At 35.0% G+C, this 19,793-nt stretch overlaps 1 long non-coding RNA gene across 1 annotated transcript; it reads right to left on the minus strand.

Annotated features, from left to right (window-relative positions):
• Window positions 1–5,540: 5,540 nt before the first annotated feature.
• On the minus strand, window positions 5,541–15,275 carry LOC110007974 (uncharacterized). Its single transcript, XR_002282361.2, has 4 exons — window positions 14,132–15,275; window positions 12,577–12,751; window positions 7,271–7,402; window positions 5,541–6,632 (listed from the first exon to the last, which is right to left on the minus strand). It is a non-coding gene; the product is annotated as an uncharacterized LOC110007974 (long non-coding RNA).
• Window positions 15,276–19,793: the final 4,518 nt, after the last annotated feature.

Consider the following 19,793-nt stretch of genomic DNA (forward strand, 5'->3'; position numbering starts at 1 on the left):
GCGGAACTTCCAAACATATAGACTTGTATGTCGTTGTGCAAGCCCTTCGACATTTGTGCCAAATTCGGCCCAACCAAACAAAGCATTGGAGGACCTTGTTGAATCTATTGTGAAAATCCATAAAGATGTTCACCAAAGACTCGAAGCAAGAATGCAAAGTACAAAGAAATGGCCGACAATCATTGGCGCAAGGTCTTCTATAAACGAGATTTTATATGGGCATACCTAAAGAAACAAAAATTTCTTGAGCTCAAAAAAAAGAAGGTTAGACTATGTCACATACTTGAGCGGATAAACAATAACTCCTACACAATTGAACTTCCACCGCATATTTGTACTCACCTTGCTTTCAATGCGTGAGATCTCACTGAGTATTACGGTGTTTCGAATACAAACTCGAAGGAGAGTTCTTTAGATCATGGGTAGGATGATGTAGGTTAATTTAAGACCCAAAAGTCGAACTTGGAGAAGTAGTTCCCATAAGATTTGAATGCGGGAAAGAGAGTACCAATGAAAGTTAATTTCCAGAATTGGGGGTAGGTATACACTTAGGAGCTGGCGAGTTTTTTTTGGTAAGAAATTGAGTAGCTTTTAATTTGTATTGGAAATGTGAAACAACATGCATAAAAGGGTTAGGGTATGCCATTTTGAACTCAGATTATGTAATTTACAAATATACAAGGGTTTGAAACTTTTTGGATTATGAGATTTTTAATATTTTATGATGTATACTCATATTCCCCTACCCCCACTCCTCTTCTTCATCCTAGGTTCTAGGCCGCAGAGTCCCAGACCCAGATTCAGATCCAAATCCAAATTGTTTATAAGGGACCCGGACCCGACCCAAAAAAAAAAAAACAGAGAGAGGAAAGAAAGAGATCGAAATCTCATAAATAAATTTATGAGAGGATTAATCCCCACCGTACATTTTATAGAAGAATAATGGTGGGATCAAACACATATTTCATAAATATGTTAACTATCTATGCATTATTTAAATATTATATATATATATATATATATATATATATATATAATAAAATTCGGCTTGGGTCCATATGGACCCAGACCTGACCCATCGGGTCCAAATCTTGGACTCATACCCAGACCTAGGTCCTGGATCTTGGGTCTATGGGTCCCAATTGCCACCCCTACATGTGTGCTCGTCTTTTCTGAAATTTGGAATTCATAGCCTCTAAAAATAAAAATCACCTCACCTATATAACTAAGTAGACTGACCTGGCTTGTGGGCCTCCAGGCCAATGTGAGAAACATGTATGAACTCATTGCTAAGATGTGTGCAAGCATAGTTTGGATGTGCATATCACTGCTACTAGACTCTCGTATTTGGAAGCTGCAATCACTATATCATATTTGAATACAAATTTCCAGTTTATGTTTTAAAAGTTGAAGATTGTCACTAACCCCAATACTATTTATTTTGTCACCCACTCCTTCAGAGAGTTAATTTTTTAGGACAAAAGGCGCAATACTTGATGTAGTCCTTCATAATGTTTGATGGCTCGGAGTTTACCTTACTATGGAAGGGATCCCTAACAATTGTAGATTCTAATGTAGAGAAGAAGAGGAGGTAAATAGCCATGGCTGGATGGAAGACATGGTTTAAAGAGATGCTTTTGGTAGACCTTGGATCCCCTGTTCTGTTTTCGGTTTTCCTTTTTCCTTCTCTCATGTAAGGGAAAGTGGATTTCTCATCTTTACAGGAAAGTTTATCCTTTTTTGTGCTCTCTTTAGTCAATATTTGAAGAAAATGAGTAATTGTCCTTGATTAATTGAGAGGTACAGCAAGGGTATATATAACAGTATACGAGAACAACTAGATAACGATCCTTGACTGGGTAAATCAAGGATATAGTTACAATCAATAGTTACAACAAACCAAGATAAGTTAAAAATATGTTAACAACTCAAAGAATCTTTTTCAAATTCAAATGCTCTTTCTCTCAATACACTCCGGCAAGATGAGCGTCCAACTGGACGAACGGTCAAATAGTCTCTGAGAGAATAAAAACGAGTAGGAGATAGGCCTTTGGTGAGTATATAAGCGGTCAGATAGTCTCTTAAAAAATGAAAATGAGTAGGAGATAGGTCTTTGGTAAAGATATCAGCGATTTGTGCAACGCTGATAATAAACCGAATATATAATGAACCCCGGGCAACACGTTCTCGAATGAAGTGATAATCAATATCAATATGCTTAGGGTGAGCATGAAGTACCGGATTGGATGCTTACTATGTGGCATTGATGTTATCACAATAAATCACTGGGGGAGAAGGTAAAAATATATACAAGTCTCGAAGTAGAAAGAGGATCCATTGAATATCTGCAGTTGTAGTAGCAAGAGCACGATACTCTGCTTCAGCACTAGACAGAGATATTACAGGTTGCTTCTTTGTGTGCCAAATCAAGAGATTCGATTTAAAGAAAACCCACATGCCAAAAGTAGAACGACAACTATCCGGGCAGCCAACCCAATCTGCATCAGAGTAAGCCTGAAGTGTCTCATCAAAAGAAAGTTTATAGTGATGCCAAGAGTAGGAGTCAATATTTACTCCTAACTAGGTCCTCTACAATTGGATGGAAGCTTAGGCCTTCTCCACAAGTGTTTTCCTAATAAATTGTTTGCCAACTTTAACTTTGGGGTACAAGTCTCCATATGGAGTTCTATTTAGTACTCAACCAGATTACAATAAAGTCTCCATATGGAGTTCTATTTGGTACTCAACCAAATTACAATAGTTTGCGCAACTTAGGGTGTCGTTACTATCAATTTCTTGGCTCTTATCACTCTGATACCATGAAGAGAATGAGTAATTATCCTTTAATTAATTGAATAGTACAGTAAGGGTATATATAACAGTATACAAGAACAATTGGATAAGGATCCTTGACTGAATAAATCAAGGACATAGTTACAGTCAGCCAACCAAGATAAGTCAAAGATATATGAACCACTTAAAGAATCTTTTTCAAATTCAAATGCTCTTTCTCTCAACAATATTCTAGATAAGTATGTTATTAGTGCTTGTGTGCCACTTATGTGCCATGCATGCCCCCCTTTCCTATAGTTTGGCATGGATAGCTCTTTCATGGATTTCTTTCTAAAATTATGATTCTCTTCACCAAATATGATGTGTCCTCGAGTAGGTTTGCCAATTGGGCCTGGATGGCCTTCAAGCTTTGGTTGAGGCCCGGTATGAGCCACATATGGGTATAAGTAATGAGAAAAGATCTGATGATTTATAATTTGAATGAGGGTATGTTTGATAGTGCGGAAGGGCAGAACATGATTCATGTAGCCGCCCTTAAATAGTTGAGATAAGACTCAGATGATAATAATGATGATTCTCAATTAAGTCAAAAAATTTTAGTCCATACTTCATAATCTAATTTTGGACCAATGTTGTCAAATTTGCTTCGAAGTCTTTTTCGATTTGGTGAGAAAAATGAAGCACTTCGATACTTCAGCCGATTCGGTGGAAGATAGACTTTTTTAAATAAAAATATGCAAATAAATTTAGATTTTTATGTATGTAAATAATGGAAAAATTCAAAAAAAAATTCAAAAAAAAAAACTTTTATGTAAATATTTCTTTGCTTAGGTTGAAGAGGCTGAAGGTTCAACCGAAGAGGCCCAAAGCATACCGGAATCTGATCAAAGTAATAGCACTAGGCTTCTCTTTGTTTCGATCTTGGCTTAAAATCCGAATGCTTTGGCCGAAGCGAAGAGAATTTGACAACAGTAATTCGGGCCCAAAGCGGCCCAAATATGACTGAAGCAGCTCGAATCAGACCGAAGCGGCAACACCAGATTTCTCTTCGCTTCGGTCTAGGCCTAAAATCTGAAAGCCTCTTCAGCCGAAGCAAAACGAATTTGACAACATTGATTTGCACATTGTGTTATTTTTGGCTTTATTGTTAACTTGGGCAAGTCCGAGTAACTTGCAACAGGGCCAAGTACCTGGCCCAAGGCGAGTCTATAAATACAAGTTTTCTGAATTTGGATTTCAGCAAATTTGCAAATAAAGACGATGGAAAATATGAAAAAGAGCCAAATGTTGGGAAACGACAATAGAATTTGGATTTCAAACGAATTAAGCATGTTTAATATAAGAAATATGAATCATGTATCCAATGGTCAATTGTTACTTGCACTGAGCTACTAATAATACTTGCACTGAGCTACTAATAATACGCATCATGACAAACCAAATTAGAATTGGCATCAGAAGTTCAAAGCATGAATCCAAATGTAGACTGCACTAAGCTACTAATGTAGAATTGCTGTTGGATCAAGCATGGGCTTATAAGTTCTCATTTAAAAGAAACGCTAATCTTATTAGGGCCCATGCTATGCTAAAATAAAAAAAATAAAAATAAAAAACCATGATGAGAGTATCAATTTCAGTAGAGAGAAACATGTGCAGCTGCCAGAACACTGCAACGTTACAATCACTAAAACTTTACATTATTCTGCAATGGGAAAGCCAAATTAGGAAGTAATAAGATAGCAAACAATTGAAATCCTTTTTACTGTTATATGGTTTCATATTTTATGTGGAGACTTGTCATTTGACAAGACTATCAAAGTGTAGGAAACCTTGGCCCTTTCCAAAAAGAAAAATGTGGCTGTGGCAATCTCAAAAACCTCGCATAGAACACTTGGCCCTTTCCAAAAGAAAAATGTGGCTGTGGCAATCTCAAAAACCTCGCATGTCATTCAATTGACTTTCTAGAATTATGAATTAAAAAAATGATATTTATTAATTACTGATACAGAGCAATCAGAGAAAACTATACTGAACTGTGGTCAATAACATTCAATCAGTTACTGCAAACATAAGAGAACACCACTAAACAAATGTTTTACCCCTTTCACTTTCGTTTCCTTTGTCACTGAGAAAAAGTAAATGTGACAAATGAATATGACATCGACAAGATCCTTGCTCAAGTGATATATTTTTTTATGTAACTAAAAATTTTCTTTTTTAGAAAATGGCATATCACTAAGTTGTTGACAGGATAGAAAAATGCCAAACAAAGGAAGAGAATGATGAAAGGAACAATGAAAGCAGGAATTGGGTGAAAATATCATATCCATTTGCATGAATCTTGGGAGCTTGAGGGGGAACTTGGCACTTAAAAATCAATGGTGATTTGAGAATCGCAGCCCAGATTTTCTAATCAAACAACTGGTTCATTTCCTCCTCTATAGGAACAGGAGATAGCGCACTAGAAACCTTTGAGCAACAACATCTAGAACTGAAATACAAAAAAAGCAAACACAAAAAAGTTATCATGCAACTTGAATATCCAATCTTTTTTTAACTTCTTATACAAAATTCAACATTGAGTTCGTCATTTTTATGTTTGGTAGTTTCAAGTTAAAATATGCCAAAGCAAGTGCAACTTAACTAGGACAATAGGACGCATTCAAGAATCTGGATACATTGATCATCAAAATAAAATAAAATAAAATATATGAAGAAAGAAGAGAAACAATACTATGATACTCAAGTTTGGAAATGAATATTATTCCCTATTGTAAAAAAATTAAAAGACATATATGTCAAATCAAGAGAAAACAAAAATGGAGATGAGGGGTAAATTCTAACAAACAAAAATAAGGCCCCTATATAATGGATTCTGGTATGGGTGACTTCAAGTTATAGAAAACATCACATCTGTATATATCGATTTTTTTGAGATTAAGAAGATGATGGCCACGATCCCTTCCAAATGCTCCTCAGCACCGGCAATTCCTCGAGCAAGAAGCTAGACGTAGCATCAAGGGCAACCCATTCTAATCTAAGCATCCCACAATTTCCAAAATATTCAACATTTTCATGTAGGATAGTTGCTTGAGACTGAACAAGTCTTCGCAACCTTCTACTCCTAGTTCTCTTAGCTGCTGAAATATCCCTGCATCATTGGGTTTTTTGTTGAAAATGTGGTTATTGCTAATGGGTGTGATTATTGAGCTCAAGTTGCCCTGGCGCTCCAATTCCTCCTGCTGGCTTCTGTGCTACCTCCCTCTCCTCACAACTTTCCAATCCATGCATCCACAATCCAAAACATTGAGCTCCTCCAAACAAACTAGCCTTGATACCACCCCATATTCTACTGACGATCACGAGTCAATCCCAAGTTTAAATGGTATAGCTTGACCAATTCTACCATCTCCTCAAGAAATCTTTTGATTCTGGTGCAATAAAAATTCAGCACTTGGAGTTGCTTAAGTGGTCCTAGAGGCAAAGTCCACTAGAATTACACGATGAGATAGAAGAAGGTGACAGAGATCCTTCAAGTGGCAGTGAACATATGCCAATGCAGGTGACATAGATCCTTCAAGTGGCAGCGAACATATGCCGATGCAGCTGAGATCAAGCACCTTCAGGGCTTCCATCCATTCAAAGAAGCCTTCTGGAATTTTTATTAAAACAAATTCTTGATGAGAAGTATCACCCAGTCAGTGGACTAAATAAATCTGTCCCCTTTCAGTCTCTAAGTAATCTGAAAGAAAAATATTGCATCCCATTTCATTATCATAAACACCTCAAATAGGTCCTCAAAATCTTCTATTTGTCTTTTGCTCGTTCCATCTTTCAATCTGCAAGCATATGAAATACATCTTCAGTGGAATGTTGCAAACGAATTTCACATATGCAAAATATGAAGACTACAAAATCATTAATATGTTAATAAAAAGGAATCATCTAAGAAGAGTCAACCCATACAAATACAAATACCAAGAAACAAAGAAACTTATAGAATTCTTAGAACTCCATAGCCTGTCCCTAAATGGATTGTTAAAAGAATCGAATAGATACAATCCATGAAGCTTCTAAATTACTACAAGTGTGAGAGGATTATTTGTTAAACATAAAGTTTCGAGAATCATGACATTGAAATAGAATAACTGGAGAAATTATCAAAAACTGAAAAATAATGAGTAGAGAAGTAAAAGGGGCCTGAATTGCCACCAATGCTTTTACATTTAGCCGACACATCAAAACAGGGCAAAGGTTTATTAATGCGTTATTGGCTACTAACCCTCAAGTTAGCATTTTCCATGATCGTCCTCAGCTCCAAACTGTTTTCTTGGAGATTTTTCTCTTGGGTAAGATTCAAATATTTTACAATTCAATTTGAAGCTATCAAACACCACTTTGGACCATAATGAGATATGGAAACGAAAGATCCGACAATATTGTGGATATAAGGATATTACAGCTTTATGAAACTTACCCTAAATGAATCCTTTAATATAGTCCTTTCCTCGGAATTTATTGGCTTCAGCCTCCGTCAGTTTGTGCGACAGAGGCACTCTTTTGTGGTGTTGGCACCAGGTCCCCAACACACATATTCTGCATTACAGTCCTAATACCACCAAGAAACTTAAGAGGTGTTAGTGATATTTGAGATATATTTGTAAATGCAAAAGGAAAATGAAAGAAAAATTAAAAGGAGGTGCTAGAAATTTTTGAAATATATTTGATCAAGCATTACCACTAGAAGTCAAACCCAACAAAGAACACAACCATGAAGATGCCAGCAACAGTAGGATTGAAATTCAGACATTGAACAAACGATCCTAATCAGTAAATTTTAGTAAATTTCTACGTTTATTTACAGTTAATGATTCTAAGAATATCACTATAAAATCGATCCCATAGATTGTCATTGTCATTAAAGTATGGAAGCAAAGGGAAAGAACTCTGTCTCCATTTGAGACATGGGAAACTTTGGGAATGGATGACCAAAATGGCACATTATCTATCATCTTTCTAACATATTTTACATCTAAATTTACCCCCTCACGGGAGATGCGAAGTAAAGAAAACACCAATACTAAACATTCCTTCAAGTGAACTTAACTCCTTAATGGTTAAACCACAGATGAAGTAAAACTAGATACAATCCATCACACAAATTCTAAACCGAAAAAACAATACATACACATCGTCAAAACTCAAACCACATACACACATCCAAAAAAAAAAAATGATCAATCATATAAGAAGCAATTTTGCAGCATATCATAATTCATGATCATCATCTCCTCAATAACTACTACAAAAACTAACATGATTTCCTTTTAACAATTCATATCAACCCACATAAATTTGAATTTTGAAATCATATCCATACATTTCCTGCATAAAAAAATCAGGATTAAATTTTCACATTAGCTCCTGACATTTCTCTCTCTAAAACATTCCCAAGTAACTGCCTCCATGCCTTCTGTTTATGTGATGAAAGATGGGCATTCTTCCTCGAATTTCCTACCAAAAAGGTTTTTCTTCTGCCCATATGTGTGCATTAAGAAGTCTCAAAGCTACTAAAATGGGTCTTTTTCAGGAAACAAGCCTTCTCTCATGGCCTTGTTTAGTGATTTGTTCCTTTGCAAAATAGATGGCTCTCTCATGGAAGCAAATCCGAATTAGCTTGCCCCTGCCTTTCATCTAGGATTTCAAAATTTGGGATTTTCTACTAAACCTATGGGAGCATTCAATGGATATGGCTTAATAGATAAGTGAAGCTAAGGGAGGGGTGTTCACCCAAAAAAAGCTATCGGAGGGGTGTCTGCCCAAGGCAGAGAGAATACAGCAACTCTTAATAACCATTTATATTGTGCTTGCATGTGACAAGTAAAAATCATAAACCATAAAAACCAGAGTAATTGAACAAAAAGTCATAAATCATACACAAGAGAGTGATAGAACAAACACAAACTACACACCAGAGTGATACGACAAACCTAAATAATGCTAAAGAAAAATTCATAAATCATACATGAGACCGATAGAACAAACAAGGGTTCCGGGACCTAGCCGAGTCCAAGTGGACTCGGCCAAGCACCTCCGATTGGTGGGACAATTCGGGTATTTAAAAAATTTCAAAAAAAAATTAAAACTAAGATTACATTGTACAATTTTTTTACATGATTTAGATGTCTTTAACATAAAATCAAAGACTGTTGAGTTTCTTTTGCCATAATCACATTTTTATATTTTTCTTGTTTTTGAATTTCTAAAAGATTTATAGGGTTTTTTAAATCCATGTTTTCTATACTTTTTTAACCTGCATTGTAGGTTTGAATTTAGTTTTAATAAATATTTATTTTTTCAAATTTTTCTATTTTTTACATTTTTTTAGGACCTTTTGGCCCTAGACTTGGCCGAGTAACACACCTTAGCCAGGAGGAGAGTTCCCCAGACTCAGCTGAGTAACTCACCACAAACAGGGGTAGGTTCCCTAACCGATGGGGGTTTCTGTACATTGGAACAAACATAAACTACACACAAGAGAGTGAAGCGAAAAACCTATAAGTACCACTCGTGATCTCCTCCACCACCAACTTTGTGTATTATTAGGTGGTATGCGTCCTATGGCTCCCATGATCGTCGTGAAATTTGCCGATTCACCGTCTTGTCTAACAGTGATCGTTGTGCAAAGTTTCTCATCAATGGTACTCAAGAGCAAAAGAGTTACCCTATGGTAGCACAAAAAGAAGAAAATGAATGTAGCAGTACCCATACCCATCATAAAGGTTTAGATTTCAATAGGATAAGAGTTACAAGTACACTACTTGAATAATACATTGAGAGAATGGAAGATTATTGATGATATGAGCTTAAGGATATTATATGCAGTTTTAAAATCCAATCACATCATAATTGTGTCTGTTGATGTTTATTTATTGGTGTTCTTCATTACTTCTTGGGTGAGGTTTGTTAAGATGCCCACCTCATATTATACCATGTAAGTAAGGCATACCTTTAAATTTTGCCGGAAGATAAAGTTCCATTTTCAGAAACTGTACGATGACTTGAATATCTGTGTTCAACCCTAATTATGAAATTGAAATTTTCACAAATAGTGAAGATCGAGGAGATCTATAAACCCTTGTAAATCTTAAAAAATAAATGGTTCACATAACTTGTATATACATACTATTTTAGGACTTGAAATTTTTATTTTTTATTTTATATCCATACATCTCAAGGTTAGGATGATCAGTTGGAAGGTTTTCCAGACACTCTTTTCTACTAGATTTTTTACGTGCACCTTATTTCTATAGTATAAGGTTGCAACCTCATTCCTTAGTTGTTTGGTTGTTGCATGTATTTGTGTCAACTACCATACTATTTTGTGTTTCATCAAAAAGCATCTCTTTTTCTATTTTGGGTGAAGATTAGTATTTTTTAATTTTTTCTTCACAAAGCATCAGCCCTTTAGATTTGTGTGCACATCCATAAGGGGGTAAAACGTAGCATTCAAAGATGCCACTAAAACCCGTTTTAGTTGTCACCTAGATGAGAAAAAATGGAGGGCAGTACTGATTTTTTCTTGCTTTTGAAATTGACAAATAAAATGGACATATAGTTATCGAGTTGGGAAACTGTATTTAATGATCCATATTTGGAGCCTCACTATAATCCAATCAATGATGGATTGAAGAGAGAGTAGGACTTACTTGAACACCATATAACAAAAGTGCAACCTCTCTCTCTCTCTCTCTATATATATATATATATATATATATATGGAAGCCACTACGCAACGCCTATGGGCGAAAATGAATAGTGTTTTCACTCATAGGCTCGGCGCCGTCCGATTCTTTCAGACGACGAGGACCTAGCATGTCCATGCCGGTACCCCGTCACGGACATAGCATGTCCGTGGCGGTCAAAAAACACACGGAAACCACCACGGACCACGCGTTGTCCGTTGCGGCTCCATTCAATCAACCGCCACGGACATAGCATGTCTGTGGCGGAGCAAAAAACTGTTCAAAATCGCCTATAGGCTTCAAGAGTTTTCCATATATATATATATATATATATATATATATATATATATATATATATATATATATATATATATATATATATATATATATATATATATATATATATATACGAAAAAAATTTCATAAGCTACTAGCTAGCTATAATGAATAGTATAAGCTACTAGCTCCCAACCATCAGATCTTTCATCGTGTGGTTTAAAATTCATATCACGATTTTAATTTTAATCTTCTTTTTATAAATCAGATTAATATGAAATTTTGGGTGTATATACCTAACACTATTGCACACCATATAAAATATAAAAAAATTACTTGCAATAATTTAAAATGGCCAAATTACCCCCATCATTTTTCAAGGGTATTTCGATCATTTTATATTTAAGGAAATGTTTTTTATATTTTTTTTATTGTGCACCCTATTTTTTAGTATACATGTCTGACATTTCATTAAGATTTGATTTCTAAAAAAGAGATTAAAATTCAGATAGTGATATGAATTTTGAACCACCCGATGACGATATGATGGCTGAGAAATGTAGCTTATACTATTCATTATAGCTAGTAGCTTAGGAAATTGTTTGACATATATATATATCTATATATATATATATATATATATCCTATAGTGAGCCCATGGGCTCATGGAACAGTGTAACCCCAACGGTTCAGATTGAATCTGGGCCGATCTGACAGTCAGGACTGTATATCGGTAATATAATTTTAACATTTTTATATAAATCCAAATAGCATGAAATTTGGAACATAAACTCTTCTCATCAAGGTGCACCTAATAAAAATATTAAAAACATAATTCACAAAAAAAAAATTGACCAAAATTCCCCCAAAACTTTTTAGGGGTATTTTGATCAATTTAATTTATGCGAATTATTTTTTTGATATTTTTATTAGATTCGATTATTCTTGAAGAGAAAACGCTCCAAATTTCAAGTAATTTGGATTTGTAGAAAAAAATTAAAGTTCAATTACGAAATACAATTGTGATCATTAGATCGGTCCAGATTCAATCTGGGCCGTTGGGCTTGCATTGTTCCATGAGCCCATGGGTTGACAAAAGCTTTTTCCATATATATATATATATGGGAGTAACTTTTATATGCTGAAGGGCAGATGCAGTACTATACGGCTAGTGGATCTAACGGTTACAATCAATTTTCATATTTGAACTTCAATGTTTTTATATAAAATTTCAAATCACCTTAAAGTGCAAAATATAAAGAAATAGTTCACAAAAAATAAATTAACTAAAATGCCCTTAAACATTTTAGGAGTATTTTGGTTAACTTATGTTTTATAAAGTACTTTTTTTTTTTAAATAGGAGCACCTATTTTTTAAGGATGGACACTCCAAATTTGAAGTAATTTGTATTCAAAGAAAATCTAAAACTCAAATATGAAACACAATTGTGGCCATCTGATCGGCCCATATTGAATCTGGGTGATTGGGTGTATATTATTGTATCGGCACTTGATTGGAGGGTAATAACGCATCAAATCATTTTATTGGAGGATGATGACCCATGCGACCATACATGGTCATATTAATCATAATAGGAATTTACGCATTTGAGTTTGGCAAACAACAGAAGAAACCAAATGAAAGATGCAAATCTTAATAACCATTTGCGTTACCTTTCATGTGAAAGTAAAAATCATAAATCATACACAAGAGATATATAGAATAAACATTAATTACACGCAAGAGGGTGATAGGACAAACCTATAGATCCCACCCCTAATGGAGATCACCACCCTTAGCTGATTATTTGGTGGGATGCTTCCATCTTGCCTTCCTGTGATCATTGTTCGATTTAATTCAGTTCTCTGAAGTCTCTCATCAATGACTGTCGAAAGCGTGAAGAAAATGAATGTAACAGTACCCATGACTATGCTACCTGTGTTAACAAAGAAATACATAAATTAAATACCATAGAACAAAGCAAATCAACACTATGTATACCAATATGATAATACACAATTGATAATTCATGATGCTTCGAAGAAACCTTCGTGTATATCAATCACATATTAAGATCTAATCCAAGGTACTCAATCTGTCTCTACGGTAACAGTACGTCACTGGCTTCAACCTCTACATAAAGTTCTTGGTAGCCATTTGACATTTTTCTACACTGTTACACCATGAATCCATGATAACATCCAAATTTATGATAAGTCATTCCTTTTACAAGCATATGAAGCAAATTAAGATTAATTGAAATTTCTTTGGTGGAAATTTACAAAAGTTGCTAAAAATTTTAGGCCATATCTCTAAAACCCATAAGTGAAGCTACTTGTTGAAAATTGACTCTAGGTTTTGTGAGCATAGTGCAAAGTGACTTGAAGAGAAGTAGGATACAACAAAATCCATGAAACCAACCTCTCCATATATGTCACCTTAATTTGTTCTCCCCAAAGTTCAATGACTTATTTTTAGGGCTATAAATGAAAGACTAAGGACCAACATATTCATATGCCATGCGCCACAAATATAACATCTAAGGAAGCAGGAATAGGAACCTAAAGATCTTATTGAGAACAATTCTCCACTTTCACCAGGAATCAATACTTAAGGCTCATCACAAAAGCCAATTATTTTTTTTAAACTCCATCTAAAAGCATATGCCCATGGTCAAGTTCCTAGAATGAACCTAAGCAAGCACATGGAAAGTTTCCAAAAGATAAGAAGCCTTCAATGGAAAAAACATAAATTACATTTTCACCCATGTACATATATGGTAAGAGATGCTCAAGAAGAAAGAAGAAACCCTTAATCGGACTAGTGGAAACTAAATTGCTCATATATAACAAGTGTTATAAAACCAAGAGATCCGGATTGGGGAATCGTTGATCCGGACCAGGAGTTGACCAGGACCGAACTGTCCTGGCCTGGTCCCCCTTTAAAATCCCAATTTTCATTTTTTTTTTTTCTTTTTCCGGTTCCGCTCCTAAAATCCCCTTTTTCAGTTTTAAATTTTTAAGCTTGTTTGATGTTCTTAGCTCCCCTAAATGCCGACCCATAAATTTATGTTTTTTCTTTTTAAAATTTTAATATTTTTATAGATCGTTGATTCAGACTGATCCAAATCACCTATCCAGCAATACGATACAAACATGTGGGGTGCATGATCCACCCCACCTATCCGGATTTTGGAAAACTGTCCAAGCATGACAAAGAACCATATTTTCTCAATTCTTTATGGAAAACATCTACTAAATCTATTTCTCTAGAATTGAAATTAAAAAAATATATATATATATCAAAAATAAACTACCTGTCCCAGCCACACTCGGCCGGTTTTCATGTGTTTGGTTTGCGACTCAGCAGCAAGCCCAGTCCGTGTGCTCCAGGCAGTCGTAGTTCAGAGACTCTGGAGTTTTCACTAACTGATCAAACTTCAGCGTTCCCTATTTCACCATTTAAATGCCTTGGGATTCATGTTTTCATTTGCAATTCAAAGGTTGGGAAGATGTGATATTTATTTACCAGAAAAGATGAAGGCTAATGGATGGGACAACCGATCACATGTAGGAGGCGAAGAATGTACAGTTAATGCCTTCTCAGAAATGGAGATTGGTGTAAAAAGAGTGTAGTGTTATGCGTCCTCAGAAATCGCACGGACGAGAACAACAGATCAAAACACAAAGAGAGCTATAGTGGTGAAGAACAGAGAGAATACAAACAGCTACAGGAAGAGGGGTCAAAACAGAGAGAGAGAGCTACAGTAGTGAGAAACAGAGAGAATACAAACAGCGAGAGGAAGAGAGCTCAAAACAGAGAGAGAGAGAGCTATAGTGGTGAAAAACAGAGAGAATACAAAGAGCTAGAGAGCTATAGTGGTGAAAAACAGAGAGAATACAAAGAGCTAGAGAGCTATAGTGGCGAAAAACAGAGAGAGAATACAAAGAGCTAGAGAGCTATAGTGGTGAAAAACAGAGAGAATACAAAGAGCTAGAGAGCTATAGTGGTGAAAAACAGAGAGAATACAAAGAGCTAGAGAGCTACAGTGGTGAAAAACAGAGAGAATACAAAGAGCTAGAGAGCCATAGTGGTGAAAGACAGTGAGAACACAAAGAGCTAGAGAGCTATAGTGGTGAAAAACAGAGAGAATACAAAGAGTTAGAGAGCTACAGTGGTGAAAAACAGAGAGAATACAAAGAGCTAGAGAGCCATAGTGGTGAAAGACAGTGAGAACACAAAGAGCTAGAGAGCTATAGTGGTGAAAACAGAGAGAATACAAAGAGCTAGAGAGCTATAGTGGTGAAAAACAGAGAGAATACAAAGAGCTAGAGGAGGGGTATTGTGAACAGCTACAGAGAGAACCTCCAGCCCTAAGGAAAAGGTTTATATAGAACTAAGGTTAAACAATCAGCTCACGTAAAAAATTACAGGGGTTGTTTTGATGTCTAAATATGCTCAAATTCATCATCATCTCATCTGCACCAACATATATGAAAAAAAAAATAGATTTTTAAGTCTTTTAAATAAAGGAAAAGCTTATATAGAGCCAAGGCTCTAAACAATTAAATTTAAGCCTACATCAAAAATTTTACTAGAAAGGGCTGTTTTGATGCCCAAATATCTTTAAATCGATCATCTTGACATCGATATGCATGGACAAAAGAAAAAAATAGATTTCAAAGTTTGAAAATAGTGTATTTTGTGACATATTTTTGGACCGTCAATTTTCAAGTTTTCATACATCTATCGATCCATACTATTTTTTAAGGTTTAAACTTTATAAATAAATATAAAAATATATTTTAAAGCTATCACAAAGATTTTTAATAGTAAAACCATATTTTTCGACACCATTTGAAAGTAGGCTCTAATTTGATTGTTTAGAGCCTAGGCTCTATACAAACCACGCCCTTTAAATAATACGTCTTACATTTTTTAACTTCAATTTTCAAGATTTTTAAGTTTTCATAGATCCTATTTGAACTACACTATTTTTTAAGCTTAAACTTTATAGTTAAAGATGAAAAATATATTTTAATGCTATCACAACCATTTTCAGTATTGAAACCACATTTCTCGATAGTATTTGATGGTGAGCTTTACTTTGATTGTTTAGAGCCTCGGCTCTATACAAACCACAGCCTTTTAACTTCTCAACATTTTGGCATCCAAAAATGTACATAGTGAACACTTAATTTTTAGGATGAAAGGGATAGTCTAGATGATTTGTTATAATATATACTATTTTTAGAATTTAAAATTTTAATTTTTTGCATAACTGTAACGTTTAAGGTTAGATGATCAATTTACAAGTATTTCAACAAGTAATTTTTAATGAATTATGGGGTGAGGTTTTATTTTGTTTTCATAAAACCTAGGTAGAAACTTCATCCATTTGTAATAAATGTACATGCGGACCAAATGAGAAGACGGTGGTTGCACATACAAACAACATTGGTGGTAGAAAACCACTACTGGTCGGTGAACCAGATCCATATTGGTGATTTAGACTGATTTTCGAGCGTGATTCTACAAATGATAATCAACCTTAAAAAAGTTAAAATAATTTTAATTTCTCAAAAAGTGCTTGATTCTTTGACAAACTTACCGTATTCCCTGGCTAGGTCAAACTACTCTACGGGAATCAAACACATTCCTAGTTCCCAAGGAAAACCAGATTAGTCTCCACCAATTCTGGATCTAAATTGGTGATTCCCGATCCAAATCAATCATCTCGGCCTTGATGTTATGGCCGTGAAAAAAATTAGGATTTCAAGCTCTAAATTAGTGTATATCGTATTACATTATTTAGACCATCTATTTTTCCATGAAAATCTACATCATTTTTCAAACTTTAAATTTTATCGTTAGTGTTGGAAATTGATTTTAGAGTCATCATAATAATTTTCAGTGCCACGTGTACTTTCAAGATGAGGATTTGAGGTGAGGCTTTATTTTATGTTTATAAAACCTCAACCTTATATGAACTTCCTCTCAATAAAAAATGCCTTTTGTGCTCAATTTTCGCCAGGTTTTGGTGTGTACTACCTTTTCCGTTGTACAATGCGAATGACCGCAATTTTTCGTAAATTTTCTTTAGAATAAAAAGTTTGTTGTCTTTGCACTCTTGGCATAAAAGAATGTTTGCCATTTGAATGAGGCGCATTTAGGTCATTCTGCTTTTCGTCACAATCTTGGCCCTAAAAATAGTTTTCAAGTTAGCAGTAGCAATGGCCAATGGGCAAGATAGTTTTATCTTCTTCTTTTTTGATAGGTCAATAACTTTTATTGATAGGTGTTGTAAAAGCTTCAAATTACAAAGTTGGAATCAAAACATCATAAACATATAAGGAGGATAGAGCTCTCTCACATGTTCGGTAAGTCTATCAACCACATCATTAGCCTCTCAGTAGACATGGTAAAATGGTAAAATGAGATAATTTAAAACAGTACTAACACATATATTATAGATTTTAAGCCAAAAAACAAAAAGGAACGAAGGAACCTTTTGATCTTGCTTGCACCAATTAATTATGTTAAGGGACTCTCCTTCAATCATGATAAAATCCACAATACTTTTGCTAACAATAATTTCCAAACCTTGCAATGGCGAGCTAATTCAGCAGAATTAGTCGTAACAGTCTCGCAAGAACCAACATATGAAAATACAATATACCCTTCATAATTTTTTAAAATACCTCCTATTTTGGTCAATCATGGGTTCCCAAAAGAGCTCTCATCAATGTGAACATAGCTGAAAGCTAGGCTTTTAAAGTTAACAAAGATGTTGGTCCTAGAGATTCCTGTTGCGTGAATGTGGCCATTAAAGGCTTTATGAGTGCTTGTAAATTAATATTATATAGTGGAACATGAACTCAGTGGGAGTGTGGTCTCTTGTGGATCATACTAAGCAAACGATGTTTGTTGATACAGGATTGTGCTTGACGTGATAGGTCAGTCTAGTTGGACAAAACCAATGTTACTTAGGCTAAGAGAAATAAATCAATGAGGGTTATATTGGTTATCCCTTGATGAGATCGGAATATACCCAAATGAGTAAGCCAAGGAATTGTGTGACCTTTGTATGTGATGGTGCCCTGCAGAAACAGAGCCAAAGCCTCATCATTTGTACCATCACACGGTATGCACATTGATAGCCATTTTCGAGAAAGCGTACCACCTTTCAGAGTGAAGCGTGAGCACGTGCGAGAGAAACCCCCTGTGTACCATCGAGCTATAGATTGCATCAAAACAGGATGTCCTTGGTTTCATCTGCAAGGGGGACCTGAAATCTATATACTGGGACTGCGACCCCCTATCCATTGACTAGATTTTGGTGACTCACTAATTATCCCATGCATGGACTGTGGGTCATGGGTAACGCTAAGTCGGTTTGAGAAAGCCTGTGTGGTTCGTAGTTCGCGATTAGACATGGAGTGCCTTGATGGATATTTATTCTTAGACCATATGGATCATTTTCTCATCAAAGTATTTTATTTTGTTTATTTTAATTATATTTGATTTTTAGAGTTATTATTTAAAATTTTCTAAATCTCTGATATTTTATTTATCAAATTTGGATTTATAAAACTAGATATATTGATTTTATAATAATTTAAATATTCAAATAATAATTTTATGTATTTTTTAAAATATAAAAATAATTTAAATTACATGGGAGGCCCAATATGTCATTTGTGCCTACCATTGCATATTGGGTAGGGCCCATTATGTACCCAAATAGGTAGCACGCACCACTTAGAAAAACCTTTTGTTTTGTGGAGATCAAGCTCTAAAGCTTGAGAGATAAGTTTATATTGTTTTAAATAACTTGAGTCTTGATGAAATTTTTGAATGATATTTTGGTATGTATGAGAAGGCTTATGAATAAAATAACAAAGGATAATATTGTGATATATTAATTTCTTATTTGAATTAATTGATGGGAAAATGATTTATGAAGTGGGGGATAATAGTCTAGCATCTTCTATAGGATGTTGATGGCCCATCTATGTAATGAAAAACTTATATCTCTCACCCTCCAAGTCACCTAAGATCAATAGTGTATATTCAATCTCACATGAGTAGCAAGCCAAGAAAAGCCTTAAAAAACCCTAATCTTGTCCAAACACTATAAAAAGGGATTGACCCTTACCCAAATCTCTACACATTATCTCTTACACTATGTACTTTCTATCTCTCTCTCTCCCTCTCTCTCTCTCTCTCTCTTTTGACAAACTAGGGGACACGCCCCACTTAGAATTTCCTTTTAAGAAAGTTTCTCTCTCTTGAAAGGCCAAAGGGAGCACGCCCCACTCTCTCACATCTCATGGTGGTTCTCTCTCTATTATCTCATGGTGGTTCTCTCTACTTTCTCATGATGTATCTCATGATCTCTCATCTCTCTTTGCGGTTTAGATTATAGGGTTGTGGTAGAAAAGAGAAGCATATCTCTCAAAGTAGGTTGCTAAGGGGGTTCATCTAAGGGTTTGAGTTTAGTCATCAAGGGGTTCATGTTCTATTGGTGTGGCTTGTACGAACTTGTTTTCTCGGTTAAGATTGAATATTGACCATTAGATTCCACGCCATCAGAGGAAGGTGACTCAATGTAGGGTGTAAGATGCCCGGTTGAGATATTCCATGACCCTATATTTTGTTTTTTCATATTTATTTATTAAATGTTTTATTCCCAAACATAGGTTATGTCTTTTTTTTGTTAATGAGAAATGTGTTTTTCAAGAGCTTCAAGTTTTTTAGATCATATTGTATTATTTTATTTGAAGTTATTATATTATAAAAAGACTACTTGTAAGTGATCTAGGCCATGAAGAAAAGAAAACGAATAGGAAAATAAAATAAAAATTATATACTCTGACTAGATCACACGAGTCTTTTCAACTCCTTTGCCTTCATTGGTAATTGAGTACCAATCCCAAAGAGTTCGTAGGATTCTGTCTTTGATGTTTCCCAGATCC

This window comes from Amborella trichopoda, chromosome 4, assembly GCF_054954075.1.
Source record: "Amborella trichopoda isolate Santa Cruz 75 chromosome 4, AtrichopodaSantaCruz75HAP2 v2.0, whole genome shotgun sequence".
NCBI classification, from domain to species: Eukaryota; Viridiplantae; Streptophyta; class Magnoliopsida; order Amborellales; family Amborellaceae; genus Amborella; species Amborella trichopoda.